The sequence below is a fragment of the Larus michahellis genome, chromosome 8 (genome assembly GCF_964199755.1).
Source record: "Larus michahellis chromosome 8, bLarMic1.1, whole genome shotgun sequence".
In the NCBI taxonomy this organism is placed as follows: Eukaryota; Metazoa; Chordata; class Aves; order Charadriiformes; family Laridae; genus Larus; species Larus michahellis.
The window spans coordinates 4,531,933-4,548,142 of NC_133903.1; the positions used below are offsets into that span (position 1 = coordinate 4,531,933).

Consider the following 16,210-nt stretch of genomic DNA (forward strand, 5'->3'; position numbering starts at 1 on the left):
GGTTCCCACGGTGCCGCCCGCCCCCGGGCCGCCCCCCGCCCCGGGGAGGGGGCACCCCCGCCCGCCCTGTGCGCCCGGGTCCTCGCCCTCCGCCTGCCCTTCTCTCCTTTTCATTTAGTTTTCTTTATTTTCCTTTTTTTTCTCTCTCTTTCTCCCATTTTTCGTTTTTTTTATTCCCTTCCCCCCCTTTTCCCATTTTTTTCCCCCTACTTTTTTCCCATTTTTTTCCCTTTCCCCCCCCAACAAGGTCGAACACGATATTCTCTCCGGGCCGGCCGCTGGTGCGGAGCTCACAGCCCCCAGCCCCACACCGGGCATTTCCACCCCCCCGGGGGATGCAGGTAGGACGATAGGGCTTGGGGGGGAGGGGGGGGGGGTGCTGGAGTGGGGACAGGACCTGCCTGGAGAGGTGGGAGGCAAAGCAAACTGATGGTCCCCCCCCCCCGCCCCGCCATTCATCCCCCGTTTTGGGGGGGGGTCACCCGTTTATTGCAACCCAGGGCTCGACTTTGCCCCCCCGCCGGGTGGGAGCAGGCCCCTCGCTGGAACCCCATCCCATCCCCAACCATCTGCTGGGACCCCCCCACTTTCCCCCCACCCCCGTAACCCCCCCCCAGCGTGGGGGTGCTGCGCATCCCTTTCGCCCGGCGTTTTTAACGTGCTTACTACACGTTTTCAGGGTGTTTTTGGAGCTATATTTTAAAGCGTGCAGTCAGTGGCTGGATTTAGAAAACCGGGCATAAATCACATTAAAACACGGACGGCGACGATTCCAGCGCGGCGGCAAAGCTTTGCCCTGATTTCTTCACCCCCCACCCCCCCCCACACCCCGTCTTAAAAGCTGAACCGAGTCCGACAGCGGGGTTCCGTCCCCCCAAAATAAAACCCCTGCGAGGGCAGAGGTGGGATTTGAAGGCAAGGGGGTCCCCGCTGGGATTTATTCCGATGAATCCTGGGGGATTTATTAATCGATGGGGGGGCGGGGGGGGGTAATTCAAAGCCCGGGGTCCCTCCCCACCCCAGCCCCCTTGCCTGCCAGCACAGAGCTGCCGTGCGTGGGGAGGGGGCTGCGGGGTGGGGGTGCCGGTGAGGAGATCCCCGGGAAACAGCTTGGGAACCGAGCGAAGAATTCCTGATTAATGACCAGAACAGCTCAGGATTTCAGTTTTCTCCATAAATCCTGGCTGATTATAAACCCCTGGCTGCCGGGCTTTGCATGGGGCGAGGCGGGGGTGTGGGGGGGTGGGATCCCGAGAACACCCACCCCCAAGGGCTGTGCCCACCCCCCCGGGCAGCGGCTGGGGGCTGCAGCATCCTCGCACCATCCCGGCTCCGCTGCCCCCCTGCCCCGCCGGCCTGGGAGAAAGGCCGGAGCGGGGGGACGACGACAGGGACACGGTTGGTGTGTGCCCCCCCCCCCCCCCCCCCCCCCCGCAAAATTCACAGCAGTTCCGATCCCGCAGCTCCGGCGTTGGGAAAACCGAACGTCTCCCTAACCGCAGCCTGGTTCCCAAGTCCAAATAAAGCCTGCGGGGTTTTTTATTCCCTGCCCGGCACGGGAGGGGCGGGTGTGCACGCACGAAACCACCCCCTGCCCCCTGCGCGCTCACTTGCCCCCCCCCCCCCCCCCCCAAACCCCGAGCTGGGACCCCCCCCCAAGTCAGGACCTGCCCTGTGCTTCTCTCAGCCTCCGCGAAGCCCCTCGTACCGGGCTTTTGTCACAGCTAGGCTGGCTCTTTGATAGATCGGGGCAGTTTTATTGTCTTTTTTTGTTTTCCTTTCCTCCCCTTTTACCCAATAATAAGCTTTTTATATCCCAGATCAGGGGGGAAAAAAACCAACCCAGGCAGGGAGGAGGGCTGACACGCACAACCCATAGAGAGCTTTGAGAGGAGCGCGAATCCCAAAAGCTGTAATTACTGCCTGCATTTTTGGGCTACGGACCGGCTGCTAAATTGGGTGTAAGGCGCGGAAATGGCAGTTACACCTTTCAGCGGAAAAAAAAACGCGGTTTGGCGGAGAAACGTGCATGGGAAAGCTCCCCAAATCCGCAACCCCCGTTATAACACACACACACACCCCCCAGCATTACAGGTTCTGCGTTCGTGGGCTTGAAACAAACCTACGTCCAGGCAAACGGGAATGCTGGGCTCCGAACGACGAGATCTGCTACATCAACGGAGTGAATCGGGGATTTTTTTTCCCTTGATCTGCCAGTTAAATCAAAAATACCCTCCTGGATGCAGGACACGAGCGAGCGGGAGGGAGTAGCGTGTGCTATTTTTGAGGTTTGATATAAAATAGATACCCTCGGCTTCTGCGTTTCTCCGTGGCCCGGCCCACAGGAGCTGCAGGTACTTTCATATGCATACAAAACATTTTAAAATGGAAAATATTCACAGCTGCTCTTGCCGTTTTGACAGGGGGGAAGGAATCGCGGGGCATGTTAAAGAGATATTAAAAGCTGTGGTTTGAAGCTCCTAAAGCATTTACTCAGCGGGAGATCCAGAGAAAGAAGTTTAGAAGTTAACTGCATACTTGTGTGCCTTTGCTCTGTCCTTCTTAAAATTCACCTCTCCTATCTGCTTCTAATTTAAACAAGCAGAGCCCTCCAGGAACTGGAAAATCCAGATTTGCAGCATCTCCCAGGGAAAGACGATTTCCTACGGGTGCCCCCCTCCCACCCCCACCCTCCCGCCAACGCCAGGGTCCTGCTGAAGGTTAAACTCGTGAGCGCCGATGGTTTTGCACCAAGTTAATCTCTCCACAAATAAAAGACGGGGGAAATACCGGTGAAAACTGCCCCTGTGTTGCCGGCTGGTCCCCGGCTTGGTCCTGTCCCTCTTCCAGAGCCAGGTGTGGATTTCACCCCCGCCGCCGGTGGGAATCGCTCGTCCCCGCACCGTGCCCGGCCTCGGCTTCCCCACCTGGAAGCAGGGTTAGACCCATCCACCTCCCCGGGGTGCGTTATCGTGGCTTAACATTAACCGCTCGCAAAGGTATTTTCAGATCCCTTCATGAAAGGCACCAGAAGCGCTGGGTGTTATTAGAATAGAGCTTTCACCTTTTAACAGCTGTTAATTGCCATTAAAACCAAACATCCACAGCTTTATTGGAACAGCATCCCAATTTCCGTGTCTGCCTGCGTGTGCGCTTGGTCTTGCTTTCTGGCACGTGCCAGCCGGCTGCGACGAGGTGCCATCGCTAAATCCCATCTCCGTGGTTGTTACCGTGTACGCTGGGGCCCATTTCTGAGTGTTGCCCCCCCTCTTGCCAAGCTTTTTTCCCTTCGCCCTCCCCACCACGCTGCAAATCCTTGCACCAGACGTGCCGTCATTGTGAGAAACTCAACCTAACCCCCCCCTCCACCCCCGGACCTGCCAGCAGAAAAGAAGAGGGGAGGCAAAACTCGTTCCCAAAAATATCCCGAAGAAGCAAGCAGGAACCTGCCCGCGAGGAAGCGGGTCCCTGAGGCTGAATCCAGCCTGCAGCTGCCGGCAGGAGCACGTGCTGGGTGTCACAGGGATGGGAATAGCCCGCTGGGACGAGCCCGGAGTAAATCAAAGTGATTAACAGGCAGGGATGGGGGGGAAGGCTGCCAGCCCCCCCCTCCCCACAGTCCCTGCACTGGGGGCTCCTTTCCCCGCTCCCTTTGGGGTCCGTCGAGCCGGCCCCATCCACAGCATCCCTCCATCGCCTCATGGCCCAGGGTCTGGGAATGCCATACAGAGAAGCCGAGGGCTGGACAGGGGAGAAACCTTTGGGAAAACACTGCGGCAGGAGTTTTCCCTGTGTCCAGGAAGCTGCCAGCTCCTCGCATCCCATCAAACAATCACCCCCCGCCCGGGAGTCCCCTCCGCAGCCTGCGCCCGGGTACCACACCGCGGATGCTCAAACACGGGGGATGGATTCAGCGGGGCGAGAGGGGAAGAAATATCCGTGGTTCCAAGCCCTCAAGCATCTTGCTAGATCCCGGTGTTTCCCCGAACCCCAACCCAAGGAGGGGGTGTCCCTGGCTGGCTCCGGGGGCTCTCCCCTCTCTTTTCCCATCGCCCCAGGCCCCCGCACGGCCCCGAGCGGAGCCGGGGGGGGGGGGGAAGGAGCGGTTGGACAAGGCGAGCCCTTTCTGCTCCACAAAGCTCGTCAGCCAGCAGCGCTGGGCTGATAATTATTATTTCCTTAAAGACGAGCCGAGCAGCTATAGACAAAAAAAAAAAAAAAAGTCCCCTCTTGTCGGAGCTGGAATTTGATGTCCTAACGACTGTTTTTGTACCGTGCCTGTTAGAGGAAAGAGCTCGGCAGGAGGGGGAAAGAGAGATTTAATTATAGAGCTGCATTGTGATTTTGCACACATAGCTGGCTGTTGTAATCAGGTTACAAGTGTATCTGATTTTCTTCCCTCCCCTCCCTCTTCCTCCTCTTTCTCTTTCTTTTCTTGCCTCCCCCCCCCCCCTTTTTTTTTTCCTTTCGGTGGTCCAAATTAGTTGCTTATGTTTGGGTGTTGCAGAGACAAGCTGTTATTTGGCTTCGCCCAAGATCTTGATCAAGGGAACAATGTTTCCGAAGAGCCTCCACAGCTCTTTGCCGGAGAAAGCCGCCGGTTCCCAGCACTCGCATCCCACCATCCCGGGGGCTCCCCTTCCCACCGCCCACAATAAGGGGGACACACACACGAATATCCATCTGCCCCTTCCATGCTCCCCACTAAATTCCTGCAGATCCAGGATTCCTTCCCGCAATAAATGGAGGCTTTTGAAGAAGAGGAGGAGCTCTCTTCACCTCCGTTGGGGTGGGAGGAGGAGAAGAGGGGAGAAAAGAGCATTTTTAAAAGCAACTTTTTTTTTTTTTTTTTTTCTATCTGAGGCAAGTGATGCCACACTTGGGTTGGGGACTGTTGTTGGGTTCATTTAGGAATCTATTGTTGTCCATGTGAATTCTTTTTTACATTTCAAATAACAGGATTATTTCCCCAGGGGGTAATATCCTGTAATTTGAACACAATAATGGGAATAAATTACTTACTTAGAACTAATAACGACAGCCTGATTCCAATATATATAGGAACTGTAACAGCTTTGGTTAGTTAAAGTGTAATTGTGTCGACGGATGACATTTTCTTTCAAAGGAATCTGAATGACTTTTAATTAAATTTGCTGGGGGTGGGGAAGAGAGGGAGAGATACACTGGGAGATCTCGGCTGCCGGGGCTGCCGGCGGTTCCCAGCCGTGGTGCCACAAGTTGGACATCACCCCAAGCTGGAGATCGCCCCAAGATGAACATCACCCCAAGCTCGGTATCGTCCCAAGCCGAGCATCACCCCAAGCCGAGCATTGTCCTAAACCGAGCATCACCCCAAGCCGGGCATCGCTCCACGGTTGCAGAGTTTCTGGACCAGGCACATACAGGGGAGAGGGTAACCATCGCCCACCCCCGTGGCCAAGGGAGGTTTGCAAAATTGTAGAGCGAAGGGGAAGGGACAGCGTCCCCCACTCCAGTTTGACCAGTTTGGCGTTCCCAGGGGACCAGATTGCCACCGTTCAGACAGCCCCGCGCTGCCCCAGCCACCGCTGGGCTGTCCCCGGCCTCCAGCATGGATGCTGCATTGTGGCCATCGCCATCGGGATGCTGCGGTGAGAGACCACCAGGCCCCCAGAGCACTCACCCTGTCCCACCTTCCCCGAGCATCACCTCTGCTGCTGCTGCTCCGGATGGGCAGGGACGGATGGAGAGATGGTGGGATGGAGGCGATGATGGGGATGGAGGGAAGAGAGGGATGGAGAGATAGAGGGGATGGAGGGAATGGAAGGATGGAGGGGATCGAGAGGATGGAGCCCAGCGCGTTTCCCGAGCTCCATCCTGGACCAGGCAGAGGGCAGGGCAATGCCCGTACCCTGCCTTGGACACCGCTACGTTGCCTCTACCTGCAGAGGGGAACGGAGCAGCCAAGGGAGGGCAGGAGTCACCAGCCACAGGCAAGGGCCAGTATTGCCCATATTGCCCCTGTTGCCACCTCAGGCCTGGGCTCTGTCCCGTGGCGGGGGCTCTGCCAGAGGGGGACCCCCACCAGCATCCCCGCATCCCGGCTCCTCGTCCCAAAACTGCCCTGCAAGCCCCGGGCTTCGCGCTTCTCCCCACCGCTGCCTTCGCTGCCAACTGCTCCTCGGGGTTAATTTTGGATGAGAAGCGCGCGAGGTTCCCTTTGGAGGGGGGGGGGGGGGAGCATCTTTCAGCCACGGCACAGAGAAAGCCAAGTTCCTGCCCCAAAATATCTGCGAGAGGAGCGGCGTGCCGCTGCCAGCAGCTCCGGCCTCCTCCAGGACTCATTTTCCTCTGTTTATCTTGAAAATATTTCTGCGCTGAGGTCCCACCCCGCGCGGCAGAGCCCTGCGAGGCCGCCTCCAGCCTGACACACGGCCTCTTGTTTATCCAGAGCCAGTTTTACAAATAGCTTATTAAGCCCAGAGGTCTGTTTGCCAGAGGAAAACCTCGCTGAGCAGCCCCCGCAGCCCCCACTGAGGCTCCTGCCAGCCACCCCCCAACCTCCGGCCCCTCTGACATGCATCGAGTGGCTCAGGCCTCTGCGGTTGCAGACACGGGTGTTTGCCGGGTTTTGGAGTCGCTCATGATTTAAAAAAAAAATAAGTGTGCTGGTGCTGGAGCTCCCACCACCCTTGTCCGCTCCCTGCTCCATGTCCTGGGCTGGGATTTCGGCACGGCACAGGGGTGCCATGGCGCTGCCTGCGCCTCCGTTGCCCACCCGGCCCCGGGACGGGGCTGGGACGGAGGGCTTCATCCCCCAGCAAACAGCATTAGGGATGTCCCACAGGGCCCGAGCCCGACCGCGGGCATCCCTGTGGCCACAGAGTCCGGCAAACCTGTCCCCGAGCACCTCTGTCCCTGCTGCCACCGCCGCCCTCGGCAGGAGGGACAGGAGCCCGGCCGTGCCCCCGCCCTGAGACCCCCTGAAGCATCGCTCCCACAGCCCGCACCCACGCAAAGCCCCGTAACACAGAAACATTCATAACCTGGCCGATGAGATTAAATTACCTGCCCCTGGAAGAATAAAGGAGGCATTCAGCCTTTTTTTTTTTTTTTTTAAATGTCTTTTTCCCCTGTCAAGGCCGGACACCACGGTGACGGTCGCGCACGGAGGCAGAGAAACACGAGCCCTTGCCTCTCCCTCCGGGGGTCACCCCGATCCGCCCCATGTCCCTCCTTCTCCGACCCTTTCACACCCGGGAAAGCACGCGCTTTACTCGCCCGTCACCGGCTCCCTTATCTTTTAATAAAACCTTTAAGAGCAGAAGTCAGGCGACGCCGGCACAAAAGGCAGCTAAACCTCCTCCCGGGACATTAATCATTTTCTTTGACACGTTTTGCTAATTAGCCAAAGCGTTCACCTCGACAGGGGAGAAATTGGGGCCTGGGAAAAAAGAAAAAAAAAAAAAAAAGAAAAAAAAAAAGAAAGGGGAAAGGTGGACTGGGAGGAAGAAACGGGGGAAGGAGGAGCCGACGTTGCTCCTGTGCCATCCGCTGTCGCTGGGAGAAAACCCGTCCCCGGCCCTGCCCGAGGTGACGAGGACGCGGAGATCTGCAACACGCGTTTTACCTTCCCCGTCCCGCTCCTTATTACCCCGGTTATTACACGCTGCAGCAGCGGTGGGTTATTTGAAACAGGCCCTTTGGAGGTTTAACTCACTGCTTTATCTTTTACACGGCTGTTAATCCTCGGGACACATGTTTCCTATCAGCTGTTGATATTTAACATACAATAAGCGTCTTATTAAACTGCAGCGACCGGCTCCACGCAGACCGTTCCCCCCCTCCCCGCCCCCCCGCCTCCAAAACCCACCCCCAAGGCAGACAGGGCACCCAGGCTCGGGCACCGCTTTTGGGTGCACGACGTGTTGTACCCAACGGGGAGAAGAAATATAGCGGGGTGACGGCTCCCCTGCAGCGGGAATTCAGCCTTTAAATCGGGTCTTTGAGCCCCTGAGCAGCCACAAGGAGAATCCCCTGAAGTTTTTTTAAATGTAGTATGTATTATTTTAAAATGTATTATTCTTACAATTATTCTTATTATAAGAATAATATTCGTGTTATTCTTTTCTGGCACCACCGCGGTGGCCGGTGACGGCAGGGATGAGCCCATCCCGGGCAGGACCAGCCACTGCCCCAGCACGACTTCTTGTTCCAAGAGCCTGACCCAGTTTTCACAGGACCTGATGGTTTTTTGGGGGATAGGGAGCACAGAGAGAGCAGCCCACAGCGAAATCCCTCTAACCCGCCACATTGAAAAAAATTAATATAATAATCCCAAGGAGGAACCGTTGCCTGCGCACGCCTCCCTCCACCCTGGCACGGCAAAATATTGGCTCCCATCCCATCCCTTAACAGCAGCTCTCCATCCGAACCCCCACCCGGCACAATCCCCTTTTCTCCGCAAAAACAAGCGTAAGGACGACTAAATTGGGTGAAACAGCCCCATACGCTGGAAGGGTACCCACCCCCGAGCGTCCCCATGGCGGCTGGGCCGTCCCCATCGACGGGTACCGAGGGAGCAAGAGCAGCATCCCGGAGCCAAGTCAGTCCTTTGGGTAGCGTTAAAAAAAATAAAATAATAAATCACAGCTCTTTGCTCCTCTTCAGCACGAGCTTCTCATTGCTGCGGGATGACACACACCACCCCCTCCAAAACAAGGCGCTTTATTATTATTCTGTTTCTAATTTGGGGCTTGGAAATAATTTTCCATCCCGGCTTCCAAACTAAACCATCTCCCCCCCCGCCACCCCCCCAAAAAAAAAAAATAAAAAATTACTAATCTGCTTTCCAGAGAGCGGCGTCGGGGTCGGTGCTCTGCGAGAAAAGGGTGAAGGCGTGAAAAGTCATGTGGGGAAAGCTCGGGGTGGCAAACACTGAGGAGCATCCCTCTCCGTGCCCGTTTCCGAGAAAAAAAAAACAAAAACAAAAAACAAAACAAAAAAAAAATGAAAAAAAAAATTTTAAAAAGCCAATTCAGTTAAATATAGAGCTGCCCCGGGCTCCCCCTGCGACCAGCTGGGGCTGGGACGGGCTTGTCCCACCAGGAAGGGGCTGTGCTCCATCCCTGCCCTCCGAAGGATGAAGGGAAAAAGAGGTGAAAGGCAAGTATTTGGGAAGCAGTGCTGGGAACCCGAAGTGTAAATCAGCTTCATTCACCATTTGGAGTGTTTTAACCCAAATCTGCCCATGGATCCTTGCTCCCTACAAGCCAGCAAGGAGCTGAATGGAGGTCCCGCTTCACCCCGGCCTTGGGGACAGTGGGGACACCCAGAAACACCCGGGTTGACTTACAGCCCGTCCCCCGTCTCCGTCACCCCAGGTTGTGCTGCAAACCTTGCGCCGAGAGGCGCCGGGGGGACGCGGTGCGGCCGGCGGCACCGGCAGGCGTGCCGGGACCAGCAGGCAGGGAGCTGGCGCGGGGCGGTGGAAACCCTCCAAGCTTCCTCCGCCGTCGTACACGAGCCGCTCAAAAATAATAATCCCCAAAAAATCCAACCCTGGGAGGGCGTCCGGGCTGCTTCCCAGGCGGCCGCCGGAGCGTGGTTTGCACGGCCAGACCCGCACACATGCAGGGGCCGGGGGGGGAAATGCCTTCAGGTGAGGCAAGCTCCGCAGGAAGGTCAGGATCCCAGATGTTTTCATACCAAAGATCTTTAAAAAGAAAAAAAAAAAAAAAAGAAAAAGCAGAGCGAGGCACGGAGGCAGAAACACCCGTCATGCCGAGCGGCCGCTGCAAAACAAGTATTTTTACCGTGAGTCACCAGTGGAAAGACCAGATCAGGATCCCGCGGGTGGGCTCCCCATCCCCGCCGTGGCCGGGAGGATGCTCGGCCCGGGGATGCTTCCCGTGATCCCGCTCTCGGCCCTGGGGCGGCTCGGGATGCCTGACCCCGCCGGAGGGATTTCCCGAGGCTGCCAGTAAAATTGCTTTGGGGTCACGCTGGGATGGATTCAGCGCAAAGCCCCAAGCGTTGAGGGCCGCATCCCGGTGGCGTTTAGATGGGGGGAGCGGTGTTTAGGCTGTACGTGGGATTTTCCCCACCCCACTTTTCCCGGCCACCAACATTTCACATGGAGGCCCAACGTGTGCCCTCACCGTGGCCTCAGGGCTGCTTCGCCGCTCCAGCACTGTCCCCCAAAACCCCTGGGGATCGAGGGAGGCAGCGGCAGGGGGAGGAATGAAAATAAATAAAGAAATGGGGAAGGAGCAACCCGAAACAAACAGGTTTGATTTATCGGTGGCGGGAAGGAGGTGAGCGCGCTGAAAGGCAGCGCAGGAAGTCCCGGGGATCGTAAATCCCGTCGCGAGCGGATAAAGCCGATGTGCTTCCATGCGCTGGGAAAGCGGGAGGTTACGAGGAGGGCGGGCGGGTGAAGTTTATGGAATCTGGGGTGGTGGGGGTTTTTTCATTTATAAAAACGCAGGGATGAAGGGAAGGCGATGCCACGGCCCCAACTCCCGCCCGCCCCGGGGCAGGGTGCCGGCTGCAGCCCGGGAAGGGACGGGATCGAGTCCTCGGGAGGGCTGGAGCTCCATCCCGTCATCGTCACCCGCAGAATAACAGCAATACTGGCTGTGTTGTGGGTACAGAAACGGCACGTACTTGTTGCTGGCCGGGTTTCCTGGCAGCCCCAGCCGGGATTTGGCTGCACAGGAATTTGGAAGCTGCCTTAAATCCAGAAAGAAATGAGAAAAGGCTGAGAGTGACTTTCTGAGCAGAGTTCAGCTGCAAATCTCTGCTCGGCGGCAGCTCGGAGCGGGGCACCGGCCGCGGCTGCCCTCTCCCGACGCACAGGGTTAGGGATGAGGTTGGAGACGCGCTTGCCGGCTATCGCATCCTCCTCCGTGAGGACATCAGGGAGGGCTCCCCAGCACCTCCGGACACCCTCACCTCCCTCCCCATCCCCAAAAAGCCTCCTCAGCCACGACGCCCCTCAGCATCCAACCCTCCATCCCATGTCCCTCCACCGAGATGTCCCGACAGTCGGTGGTGCCGATACGAAACCCCATAAATCCACCTCACCTTCGCCCCGGGGCTGCCGGTGGCTGCTCTCGCCCCACGGATGTGCTGGCTTCAGCTGCGGTCCGAGCCCAGGCTTCACCCTGACCTTGAGACGGATGCGGTGGCCATGGCATTGCTGGGAAGACCCGTGGCCGGCGGCCGCGCTTGCTGCTCATTTTGGGGGTATTGAGGAGGAAGGGAGCGAAAAAGACGTGCCAAGAGCTGTAAAAATCAGCAGCAAAAATGCAAAGAAATTAAAAGCTACCCCAGAGCCTCCCCTGGGTGCTCAGGAATATGCTTCCCTACCTCCGGAGCTCGGCACGGGCAGCTGTCCTCACCCAGGGTCAGTGGTGGGGCCGCCTCGGCCCCGTACCCGTCAGGAATCCGCCTCTTGCTCTTCATGCCCCCAAATCCACTTCCAGGCACCAGCCTGCTGCATCCTGGCTTGTCGTATTCATGTGAAAATTCAGAGTTTCTTGGGAAAAACAGGCCCAGTTCCCACGGTGGGGGATTACCTGTGTCCGCTCAAAACTTCTCCCCACCCTGAGCGCGGATGCTCCCTGGCCCGCAGCTCTCCCTGCGACGTCCCAGCTGCAGGTGGGAACAGCCACACCAGCTTCAAGCTGGAAATCAGTGGAAACCACCACCATTCCCAACCCGCTCCGGTTTCCCAGCCAAAGCTCGGCTTCCCCGGCAGCACTCCTGGCTGGAGGGGGTCCCAGTGATGGATGGTACCCATCCCCGCATCACCGGAGGAGGCTCCGGGATTCAGGATACCCCTCGTCCTGGAGAGCCGAGGAGGAGCAGCAAAGCGCTTTCCACCGCCGTGATTTTTTATTTCACTTAGGAGAACATTTTTAATTAATATCGCCATTACCCCGTGCACTTGCTGTATAAACAAGACCTCTCCTTGATGGTTTAAATGGCCTGAAATCACACACCTTAATTAAGGCATCTGCCGGGGTAAATAACCGGCCTCGCCGCTCTTGCCAGAGGGATGGGGAAGCCCAAGGTGAGGAGGGAGGTTTGCCACGGGAATCAATACGCTCTGAATATACCCCAAAGAACCTCATCTTTGTGTTTCCCAGCTCTCTTCTCATTCAGGGATGGGGACCGACACAGGGCACCCCGCTCCCTGTCCCTGAAAAAGTCCCTTTATTTGCCCTAAAGGGACTTTTCTGCCTTTTTGCCCCAACCTACAGGCTCAAGCATCATCTTTTCCTATAGCACCTGGGACACGACAGACGTTATTCACCATCCTGGCTAGGTTTTAACTCCCAAATTGGAGCTTGCAGGGGAAAAATCGAGCCTGAGGGGAATGGGATCCCAGCGGCAGCTCTCCCTATTTTTCAGGCATCTCGGTCAGCCACTTGAACATCATTTTGGGGAGCAAATGGCTTTTCCATGTTGGGCTGGGGCTGGCGCTGCCTCTCCCCGCCAAAGAAGCCCTTGAGCATCGTGGTAAGGGCTCGGCTTCACTTTAGCGGAAAGCTGCTTTCTCGGCAAAACCTCAAAAAACAAGCTTTCTGTAAGAAAAAGAGATGGTTTGGGATGACCCGGGGATGCTCGTCAGGGATTCGGGGCTGGCTTTGGCCCCCGCAGTGTCCCCACCAGCCGCGCAGCCCAAAAAAAAAAAAAAAAAAGCCATTTTTGCTAATTGTTAATAACCCACAGCGAAGGGGGGAGGGGGGGAAATACCCCTTCGTGCCCTAACTTACGCACAGAGAAGAAAACGTCGTTAAACTAAACCAAACAAACGAATCGAGAGGCAAAGAGAAAAATCGCGTTAGCCCGAATCATAAATCCCAGAGAGGGGTATTTACAGGCTGAATTGCCGAGCGCGTTGAAACTGCAGAGAACCCGAAAAGCAGATAGCCATAAAGGCAGACAACGGCCCTGAAAAAATGCTTTGATTAGGATCTGGGCAGCATTCAGCCCAGATGTTCATTTGTCAATGAAAGAGGGATGGGGTGGGGGGCGGGGGGGGTGGGGGGGAGGTGAGAAAGGCTTTAAATTAATCTTTACAACTAGAAAGGAGCTTGTAATACACACCATATGGGGAGAAACGTCCTTCGAGCCCCCTTCGCCTTCCCCCAGCCCGGTGGGTTTGGAGCCAGGCCGGGACTCTCCGGCCGGAGCGTGTCCTCCCCGGCCCCACCGCCCCCGTTTCATCCCCCTGTTTTCTACAGGCACCAAACACTCCCCCCCGAACCCAAACTGCTCAGCTCACATCCCCCCCCCCCGGCTCCGGCTTCCCACATGTGCTTTTTTTTTTTTACCCTGAACAAAACAAACTGCAATTCCTCTTATAACACCAGCTCTCTTTTATTATTCCCCCCCTACCCAGATACCTGCTCCCCCCTCTCTCCGATATCCACATGTGGTTTCTTTTTAACCCTTCTGAGATGACGGCGGAGGGCGGGGGGTGGGGAGAGAGAGGAGGGACGAGGCTGTTTATTAAATGCCAACCATTCAAATTAATTCCCCTAATGGACTCGCCGACACCATGGTGTGCATTTAAATGAACGCTTTGTCATATTTCATAGCCAACCTGCAGCTCTCTGCAGAGCAAACCTGCTGGAGAGACGGGCCGGGAACAGCAGCAACGACAGGGACAAACCTATGAAGAAATAAATAAGAATTGAATATAAATCCCAAAACACAACGTGGGGGTGACAGGGGAGCCCAGGAAAGTCCTTGGAAATTTGCAGGTGGGGTGGAAGCGAGACCCCGGGCAGGGCAAAAAGAGCTGCGGGATGGCCACGGGAGGTTCTTGTCCCATGGAGAAACCTGGGGTAGGAGGGACCGGAGACCCCTCGCCCAGGCCGTCACGAAGGCACGGCTTCCCAGCTGGTGTCGGGGCTGTGTTGGCTCCACTGGGGACACCCACCATGGCGGGATCCAGCGGGGAGCCAGGGAGGAGGCAGACCCCCATCCCTCCCGCACCCCCAGCCGCTGCATCCCCCTGGACCACCGATGTGGGGGCTGTCGGCGGAGCTGCCCAGCTGGCGTCCCTCCTCCATGCTGGGGTTGGGATGCTGCTACCCAACTCCTCCTCGGCAAGCTGTCACCGCCGCGGAGCCGACCGCCCCGGCTCCTGGCAGAGCATCCCTGTTGCTCTTGAGTAAACAGGCCTTTCCCCCCTCCGCTGCCCCCCGGGACAGCCACAGGTTACTCGCCTTGGCTTCGGCTTCAAGAGCTCCCGGTCCTTTCATCAGCCCGATGGAAAGCCAGCGTGTGCACACACACACACACACACACACACACACACTCACACACGCACGCTCGCTTGCTGCAAGCACCAGCTGTGTCACCGCTCCCAACCTCTCCTCCCATCTTGTTCCCTCTCTTCCCCCCCATTAAGAGCTGCCGGAGGGGGGGATTTCTTTCCGCCTTTGAGGGTCCTTTTCTCCATCCTGCCCCACTCAGCTTCCTCAGGGGCTTGAGGATGAGGAGGGATGGGGAAGAGAGGATGGGGGGGAAGCATTCCTGCTCCCCTCCTGTTTAGCACGCCGGCCCGAGCGCTTTGCTCCCGGGGGCTTTGGTCCCGTCCCCCCCCGGCTCGTCCCCATCCCACCGGGGCTGGGGAATGAAGGGGAGACCACACGCTGCCCATCCCCGACCCAGGGTGCTGGGATAAGATGGAGCCGGCCCCATGATGCACCCAGAGAGCAGGGGGCGGAGGGGGGGACACGGCATCCCCACACATCTGTCCGTCTGTCCACCCACTGCCCCATCAGAAGCCCCCACCCCACCCCCCCTACAAACACGGGCTGCAAAAACATTAATAATCATCATCATAACAGCCCTTTCATTTTCTTTCGCTATGAAAATAAACCGGCGCTGTTTGCAGAAGGTTCTCATTTAGGGAAACATCTGGAGTCAGCACTTCTCCCCCCGCCAAAGGGCAGTGAAGGGTTGAGAGGACACGGGCCCATGTGCTGGGGAGGAAGAGGAGGAGGAAGGAGCCCACACGTCTGGTCCCCTGCGCAGCCTCTGCTACCTGGCCTCAAGCGAGTGAGGCACCGTCCCTCCCGGGGCGAGGGGAGCAAACCCCCCTGACGCCGTGACCAGGAGAACACCCCCCGCCCAGGTCCCAAAAGCTGTGGGCGCCGAGCAGGTCATGGTGATGCCTGAGGTCCTCCCAGGGCCAAGGGGACACCAGGGTTTGGCTGCTGGGAAGGACCCTGGGGACCCAAGGGGACAGGAGGAGCAGGGATGCTCCTGGTCTCCCGGGCTGTGGGTGGGTGGGGAAATGGGCTTACAGAGGGGCAGCACGTCTGGGGACACGGGCTGGTGTCACAGCCCAGCCAGGGGATGTCACCCCCTTTTCTAGGTCCTTCTGGACCTTCTTCCAGCTCCTCCAAGGGCCCCACGGCAGGAGCAAAGCCCTTCCTGACACCCCAGAGGGGCCCGCAGGTGAGGAAAGGTCCCATCCCGTCCCATCCCTCCCTGGCAGGTCCCCAGAAGCCAGCAGGACACCTGGGGACAGCACGGGGTGCGTGAGCAGGACTGTGCCCCAGCTGGCCCGTGTCCCCCAGGCGGGACTGTCCCGCACGGGCTGCAGTGACGCCGGGCTGCAGTGACATCTGCTGGGCTCCCACTCGGGGAAACCCTCCGGGCTCCGTGTTGCCAGCCCCGAGACCACCCTGATCCTCTCCAGCTCCTCTTCAGACACCTCCACACCACGTCCCCCTCCTCCGCTAGCGCCAGGCAAAGCCCCCAACCACTGCAGCCGGGGGAGAGGGGCAGCACCATGCCCCCCCCAGCACCCATGTTCCCTGGGGAGGGGTCCCAGGGGGGGTCGCAGTGCCCCTAGAAAGACCAAAAAGGGAAAAAACGCTCAAATTAGGAGTGGGGGTAGGGATGGGGCGGGGGGGAGGGTTGTTTATCTAGAGCTGATTTTGATTTTCGTCTTTCAAATATCAGCAGGATGCTGAGCCTCGCCTCATTATGCAAATAGAAGCAATTAGAGCTCACCCAGGCTCTGCCCACGTGATGGGTTTATGGCACTCGCAGAAATCCTTCCTGCTACATGAGAGGAATAACAACAGCACCCCTGCACCGGTTCCAGCCCCGCCACGGCCGGGAACACAGGATGGTTTGGGAAGGGGAGTCCCATAGCTGGGACAAGCCCCACCATCACCACCCCAGGGCCTTTAAA

At 57.7% G+C, this 16,210-nt stretch overlaps 1 long non-coding RNA gene across 1 annotated transcript; it reads left to right on the forward strand.

The window, feature by feature from the left end:
* The first annotated feature begins 37 nt into the window (after window positions 1–37).
* LOC141747832 (uncharacterized) lies at window positions 38–3,122 on the forward strand. Its single transcript, XR_012588820.1, has 3 exons — window positions 38–341; window positions 2,087–2,354; window positions 2,606–3,122. It is a non-coding gene; the product is annotated as an uncharacterized LOC141747832 (long non-coding RNA).
* Window positions 3,123–16,210: the final 13,088 nt, after the last annotated feature.